The 8,716-nt window shown below is 34.9% G+C and overlaps 1 non-coding gene across 1 annotated transcript; it reads right to left on the bottom strand.

Moving 5' to 3' along the window:
• Positions 1-8,014: 8,014 nt before the first annotated feature.
• On the bottom strand, positions 8,015-8,136 carry LOC125341716. The gene has a single exon (XR_007209063.1). It is a non-coding gene; the product is annotated as a U6atac minor spliceosomal RNA (small nuclear RNA).
• Between the last annotated feature and the right edge of the window lie 580 nt (positions 8,137-8,716).

Genomic DNA, 8,716 nt, shown 5'->3' with positions numbered 1-8,716 from the left:
ATCCATTGTATTTCTACAGGAGTGAGCAATGTTTTCCAAATACTTAACTTTTCCCCATGGGTTTGTGATGACATAAAAATCTCCTTAAATGTCATTCAAAAGAATCCCAATTTAGGAAATGTTATCCAAAAATTTTTGAATTTTTTTCTGTCCATGTAAATAAGATGAAAGTAGGTAAATTTATGGTTTGGTTCTTGTATATATCTTCGCCATTGCTAGATTCAGTAAAACACTACTTAGAGTATTTGGACCATGCACAGTACTGGTTATATAGGGAGAAAGACTAATAATATTTCTTCCTAGCCCAAAGACAATTTATGATAAATTAAACACATAAACATAGAGTTTCTGTCAACAGAGAAAGAAAGCTATATGTAACTCTCACTAACAGCACTGACTTTAAAAAAATCCATTAGCAAAAACTCTTTTATGAGTGGGAGCTCAATGACTAAGTGGATGGCTTCAAAATATAAAGGCTAAATGTTCTCCTTATATTATGGATTTTTTATGGTAACCCTGAGGAAGAAGAAAACAAATCCAATTTTGCCAAAAGGTTTTGAAACCTTACACTATTTAGTAAAATGGATGGTGATTTTAGTTTAGGTTGGAAAAGTTATTTGAGCTTAATATTAAAGTTCTTTAAAATTTACTGAGAGTGTTTAATATTAGAAAAACTTTCAGTTCATTAAATGTTTTAAGAGGTTCTAAACTTCAATCAGTGAGAACTCACTCAAGCTTCTAACTGCAAAAGCAGGCTATTTTTCAGTAATGTGACAACTTAAACATTTTACAATTTTAAAGTACTTCACACAGTTTTTTAGGAGTGCTTCTGAAATTTGCATGCATCTAATGAGATAATACTTACAAATTGAAGTCTATAAACTCTCTAGGGTATAAAGGAACTGGAAAAGACTAAGTTGTGTTTGAATTTAGTATTTTAGAATTATTTTGAAAAGTTATTTAAAGCAGCTAATCCTTCTTAACAAGTATATGTTCAGAATTCTTTTCTGTTTTGTAATTATTCTATGTTTGTATCCCCAATAAAAGTGATTAAAATTTTTTGTCATTTAAAATCTTTATACAAAGTGACAAATTACATAATTTACAAGAATATATGAAATAATTCTTTGGAAAACTGATCAAAGAAAAAAACAAGAAAGTACAGAAGCAGATATAATAAACAAGTTGGAACTACATCGATAAATCAGTGAAAGGCTACTTCTCATAACAGTAGCAACTACCACTGAAAAAGGAACTTGAAAAAATAATAAAAACTAAGGAACTCATCAAACTGGAAATTAAAAAAAAACAATATTCATGTTCCTAAGATTGAAGGCCAAATCTGCTACTAAATTTGAAAAGTGACATAATATTTTTGGAATGAAGGAAGAAAAAAATATCAAAATACCTGCTAAAATATTCATATACTGATTCCTTAGAAGTGATTCTGGAGGGCATTCATCACAGGAAAATAAACTGAAACTAAGGTTTTTGGGTGACACTCATTATACTTTAGTGATGTTCATACTCATTGTTTCCATATTACAGGTGAGAAAGGACAAATCCAGATAAGTTGTTTCTTACAAAAGCCCACAGCTAGTTAGTGATATGCTTGAATCAGATCTTTTAGGTCTTGATTTCACAACTACTGCTTATGCTGAAAACTTGTGTTCAATGATCTTTTTGGTACCTTTCATGTGCCACATTCAATCTTAAACTCTGGATTGAGAAAGACAATAATAAGAGTTATTATTTATAGAAAGTTTACTATGTACATACATATGTGAAATTATTTTAACAGTCTTTTAGTTTTCTGTTATATTATTTTACAAGATAGTTTATGAGTGACTCTCAAAGTGTCAGACAGTTGAGTAATAAACCAGTTTGACCAATCTCACTCCACAACTCTATTCCTTCACCATTACATTGATTTCTCCATAAGGTAAACAATCTATAGAACCTATCCTTAAGATCATCATAGTGTAGTTACAAGAAGACAATTGTCAAGGTTCAGAATGCAGGACTATACTGTGGGGACATGAGGAGGGGACTAACATAACTGCGTTGCTTCTCCTAATGCTAATAGTGGTGTGTGGGAGAATCCTTATCATTGCTGTCTATGAGACCAATTTATATCTGAAACTTCAGATAGTCATGTCCACTGTCTCATAAGACTTGTGAACAAGACACTTAATTTTATTTTCTGTGTGTGTGTGTGTGTGTGTGTGTGTGTGTTGAGCCTCCTTTTTTACAATACATAAAACTATAAATATTTATAGAAAAATTATAGAGTAAAATGCATAAAACCATTGACAAGGCCTATCTCTACCCTCACAAAACATTGTTCTCTTTTCTTTCTCTTTTTGTGTATGTGGCAATATTTGGATTTGAACTCAAAGCCTTGAACTCCCACTGGGTTTTTGGCCCACATCTCAATTTATGGGATTTTCCTGGCTAACTGGAGATGAGTCTCAGGAACATTTCTGCCCCAGTTGTCTTCAGAGAATGTTCCTCAGATCTCAGACTCTGAATAGCTAGGATTAGAGGTATGAGGCACTAGCACCCAGTTCCTTTTCTTTTCTTATATATCTGCATTGGTTTTTCCTTTTTAATCACACAAAAGCTAGTAATAATAGTTTAAAATCACAAATACATTTTTGGGGAACATTTAATCAATAACCTCTTTAAATTTAGCATATAATTTAATAGTATTTTATATAGATGTTTAGGTGCAAGTGACAGTTTACCACATTTTATTGTAGCAATTCTTCAAATTCAAACTGAAAACTTAAGAATATACTGATAGAAGTAGCTATAGAAATGTACAGTGGCTTTCTTGCTGTCATAACAAGTAAGTAAATCTATAGGATTGCTTTTGAAACATGTAATTGTTTTATAATTGCAATGTGTATTTAATTGGATTGGAAAATATGAAAGGAAATCTCATTATCAGAAAATTATGCTATTCAGTTCTTGATTTTGATAGTCACAGCAAAGTCACTGCTAGCCTGCTGTTAAATGTTCTCTTAGTATGAAGTTTGGGTAGTCTAGAGGATCCAATACAAAGAGCAAACATCAATTAAACTCTCTCATATTCTGTACTTGAGAGCATTACTCATTTGAGACTTGCGTCAGATTTTTGTGGTCATCACCACAAATGTGGGGATGGAAGATTAGAAAATGTATGAGTCTGCTGAGTGTCACACTCTTGTAAAATTGTAAAACCAAGCATTAAACTCAGGCTGCAACTGGGCTTTTCATCACTTACTAGATGAGCTATTATATTGTAGAAATAAAAATTTAAGCCTTTAGAATTTGATAATTACTTCTTGTGTCTCCTATTTTAACACAGTCAACTAGCTTACAACTCCTACAATACTCTGTATATTTTACATTTGCTTATTAAGGTATTTTATAGTTACCATTTAAATAGTATGAGAAAATTGGGCAGAATTAAACACCCAGTAATGCTGAAAAAGAACAATTAGGATTTTCTGGTGTAGTAGAAATAGAGAAACCAACAAGTAGTAAATCTGTATCCTTTTTCTTTTACATATTTCCAAAAAATCTGTATGAGTTTGTGGTTTTTTTTTTTTTTCAAGTTTACCCCATTCCAGATGTGGCTACTGTAATTTTACAGAAAATAATCTTATGTTGATAGTTGGGGACTTTAACACTCCACTATCACCTCTGGACAGAACAACACGCCAAAAACTGAATAAATAAACCACAGAACTAAACCACTGCATGGACCAACTAGAATTAACCAACATCTACAGAATATTCCATCCAGCAACAACTGAATACACATTCTTTTCGGCAGCTCATGGAACATTCTCCAAAATAGATCACATCTTAGGGCACAAAGAAAATCTGTACAAATTCAGAAGTATCAAAACCATTCCATGCATTCTCTCAGACCACAAAGGAATAAAATTAGAGCTCAACTCAAACAGCCACTGCATAAAATCCTACAATACATGGAGACTAAATAACACACTGCTGAACCATCAGTGGGTAATTGAAGAAATTAGAACAGAAATTCAAATGTTTATGGAATTCAACCAAGACGAGTACACAAAGTACCAGCTCCTTTGGGACACAGAAAAGGCAGTACTCAGAGGAAAATTTATATCTCTGAGTGCCTACATCAACAAACTGGAGAAACAGCAACTCAACAACTTAAGGAAGCACCTTAATCTCCTCAAAACAGAACAACAAGCCAAACCCCAAGTCAACAGACGGAAACAAGTAATTAAAATCAAATCTGAATTAAATCAATTAGAGACAAAAAAAACATTGAAAGAATCAACAAAACAAAGAGTTGGTTCTTTGAAAAAATTAACAAGCTAGACAGACCCCTAGCAAACCTGACCAAAAATGAAAGCAGCAAACCCATATAAACAAGATCAGAGATGAAACAGGTAACATCACCACAGAAACAACCAAAATTCAGAACACAATAAGGGACTATTTTGCAAACCTTTATGCCAACAAATCGAGAACCAGGAAGAAATGGATGATTTCCTAGAAATATTGATATCCCCAAACTCAACCATGAAGATTTAAACCTTCTGAACAGACTAATATCCAGCATTGAAATAGAAACGGAAATAAGTGATCTCCCATTCAAGAAAAGCCCAGGTCCAGACGGATTCACAGCAGAATTCTACAAGGCCTTCAAAACAGAACTCACACTAATATTTCTCAAACTCTTCAATGAAATTAAAGAAAATGTTCACTACCAGACACATTCTATGAAGCCAGTATAACCCTCATCCCAAAACCAGGCAGGACTCATCACGGAAAGAGAACTATAGACCGATTTCCCTGACGAATAAAGATACAAAAATTTTCAACAAAATTCTGGTGAATCGACTTCAACAGGTCATCAAAAAAATAATACACCATGATCAAATTGGATTCATCCCAGCGACGCAAAGTTGGTTGAATATATGCAAGTCAATTAATGTAATCCACCACATCAACTGGAGCAAGGTAAAGAACCACATGGTTATATCTATGGATGCAGAAAAGGCGTTCGATAAAATCCAGCATCCATTTATGCTAAAAACCCTGGAAAAACTGGGATTCCAGGGAACACTCCTTTATATAATAAAGGCAGTCTATGACAAACCAACAGCAAGCATAATTCTAAATGGTGAAAAACTAAAGCCATTCCCCTTAAAATCAGGAACAAGGCAGGATGTCCACTCTCTCCCCTGCTCTTCAACATAGTACTAGAATTCCTAGCCAGAGCAATTAGGCAAGAAGAAAATATAAAGGGGATCCAAATAGGAAAAGATGAAGTTAAACTTTCTCTCTTCACAGATGACATGATCCTATACCTAAAGAACCCCATAGACTCTACTCCCAAGCTACTAGAGCTGATCCAAAACTTTGGCAAAGTTGCAGGATATAAAATGAATCTTCAAAAATCAATGACATTTCTATATGCTAATGACCAGAAAGGCGAGGCTGAAATCAGGAAAGCAACTCCTTTTGCAATAGCCTCAAAAAACATAAAATACCTAGGAATAACCTTAACCAAAGATGAGAAAGACATCTATGATGAGAACTTTATAAACATGAAACATGAAGTTAAGGCAGAACTAAGGAAATGAATAAACCTCCCATGCTCCTGGATTGGGAAGATTAATATAATCAAAATGGCAATATTGCCAGAGGCTACCTACAAATTCATGCAATACCCATTAATATCCCAACACCATTTTTTAATGAAATAGAGGGAGCAATCCAGAAATTCATATGGAACAATAAAAGACCCAGAATAGCAAAAACAATCCTAAACAGAAAGAACAGTGCTGGAGGAATTACAATACCCAACTTCAAGCTGTATTATAAAGCTATAGTAATAAAAACAGCTTGGTATTGGCACTGGAACAGGCCTGAAAACCAATGGAACAATTGAAAACCCAGAAATTAACCCACAGAATTATGCCTACTTCATCTTTGATAAAGGAGCTAACAAAATAGTCTGGAAGAAAGACAGCCTTTTTAACAAATGGTGCTGGCAAAACTGGTTCAACACATGCAACAAACTAAAACTAGATCCTTATATTATCACCCTGCAACAAAAGCAATTCCAAATGGACCAAAGACCTCGAAATTAAAACAGATACCCTGAAAGCACTAAAGGAAGGAGTAGGAGCAACACTTGGGCTCCTTGGCACAGAATGGAACTTCCTTAACAAAGACCCAGAAATGTGACAAACCAAAGAAAGGATGGACAAATGGGACTGCATCAAACTGCAGAGCTTCTGCAGGGCAAAGGACATAGCTCGCAAGATAAACAGAAAGCCCACAGATTGGGAAAAGATCTTTACCGGCCATACAATGGACAAAGGCCTCATATCTAAAATATATTCAGAACTAAAAAATTTACATTCTTCCAAAACACAACCACAAAGAACCAATAGCGCTCTCAACAAGTGGGCTAAAGACTTAAAAAGAGATTTCTCTGATGAGGAAATGAGAATGGCCAAGAGACATATGAAAAAGTGCTCTCCATCACTGGCCATAAAAGAAATGCAAATCAAAACAACATTGAGATTCCATCTCACCCCAGTAAGAATGTCCTACATCAAGAAAACTAACAATGACAAATTTTGGAGGGGATGTGGCTAAAAGGGCACCCTACTTCATTGTTGGTGGGAATGTAAACTGGCTCAGCCACTCTGGCAAACATTATGGAGATTCCTCAGATGGCTAAACATAGAGCTCCCCTGTGACCCAGCAGTCCTACTTTTGGGCATCTACCCAAAAGACCACATACAAGAACACACTAAAGCCACCAGCACAACAATGTTCATTGCAATACAATTTGTCATAGCTAGAATATGGAACCAACCCAGATGCCCCTCAGTAGATGAATGGATCAGGAAAATGTGGTACACATACACAATAGAATTTTATGCCTCTATCAGAAAGAATGACATAGCCCCATTTGTAAGGAAATGGAAGGAATTGGAAAAAATTATTCTAAGTGAAGTGAGCCAGGCCCAAAGAAACATGGACTCTATGGTCTCCCTTATTGGGAATAATTAGCACAGGTTTAGGCAAGTCACAGCAGAGGCTCACAAGAGCCCAATAGCTATACCCTTATGAACACAAAAGATGATGCTAAATGAAATGAACTCCATGTTATGGAAACGACTGTTATATCACTGTTGTAATTACTTTCAACATGTGATATGAAACCGTAGCTTCTATTGTTGATGATCCCCTTGCATCCTTTTTCTGTGGTTGTCCCTGCACTATCTCTGTATCTTATCTGAGTACATTGGAATCCATGTATACATGTATTAGAACTAGGAAACTGAAAGGGAGTATCAAAATTGAGAGACACAGTGTAAAAAAGGCAAACAAATACAAAAGCAATACTTGTAAAACTTTTTAGTGTAAATTTACTAACAACTCATGGTGGGAAAGGGAAAGAGGGAGGGGAAGGCAGGAATGAGGGAGGAAGTAACAAACAGTACAAGAAATGTATCCAATGCCTAACTATGAAACTGTAACTGCTCTGTATATCAGTTTGACAATAAAATTTTTTTAAAAAGAAAATAATCTTGTGTCTTATCTTTATGGATAATTTTTGTATGCTAAGTATATTTTAAGATACTCAATGAGTATTAATAACAGTAGGTAATTAATATACAAGGTCAAGAGGAATGTTTATCTCATCTTTTGGTGTAGAAGGTTAAAGCAGCCAATGCTGTGTTGATCATCCTGTGCAGGTTTTGGATGTTCTTGTCAGAAATATATGAATCAACTTTGAGAAAGTTGTAGAAAATCTAACCATTGGGATTTATTTATTTACTTTGCCTGTCCGGGTCCTTCGACTCGGGGCCTGAGCACTGTCAAGGCTAGGATTCTGCCACTTGAGCCACAGCGGTACTTCTGGCTGTTTTCTATATATGTGGTTGGGAATTGAACCCAGGGCTTCATGTGTAAGAGGCAAGCACTCTTGCCACTAGGCCGTATTCCCAGCCCCAACGATGGCTAGATGCCAGGAAGTAGGTGGCAATGCCTTAACTGTATGCGTGTTGTCAGGCCCAAGGGCCTCTTTCATCCTTGTCTAGGGGAGTGCTAACCTTCTCTCCTTTAGTTTGGAATTTAGTAAGAAAAAAAGACAACATTTAGTGGTTATAGTGGAGAATTTGAGGCCCCTGATCAGATTGAAGTTTCTTATATGTTTTGCATAATATATGCCATCTAGGGAAGTTAAAGATTGGTTTTCTCACCTATAAAAATAGAGCTAATGAAACCTAATCCCATTGTCATATTTTGACGATTAAAATTAGTTTTGGGGGGATGCTTATACATGTATAGAATATAGTAATCACAAAATAATTGGTAGCTCTCAAGTTGACTTTTTTATTCCTACTTTGGACAGAATGATATTTGCTTTGTAAGATTATTATGAGAATTAGATTGATGTGAATGTAGTTAGAAATCACTTCTCTATCAGTCAGGATCTTTGCTGGATTACTTGCTTTAAATTGTTTAGTCATCTTAACCCTTTAAAGAATTTTTTCATTTATAAAAAGGTATAGAATTTATACATGCTCACATGGCATTCTATATAAGCCCTCCCATATACACTCCATATTTTTATATTACATATGAATCAGTTTCATTTGTATAATATGACCAAATAAAGCTAAGTGCCATTTTGAGGGAGAACAAAAGGAAA

Source organism: Perognathus longimembris, chromosome 1 (genome assembly GCF_023159225.1).
Source record: "Perognathus longimembris pacificus isolate PPM17 chromosome 1, ASM2315922v1, whole genome shotgun sequence".
NCBI lineage: Eukaryota > Metazoa > Chordata > Mammalia > Rodentia > Heteromyidae > Perognathus > Perognathus longimembris.
Note: the sequence above shows the minus strand (reverse complement) of the source record. Positions and strands in the feature narration are given on the sequence as shown.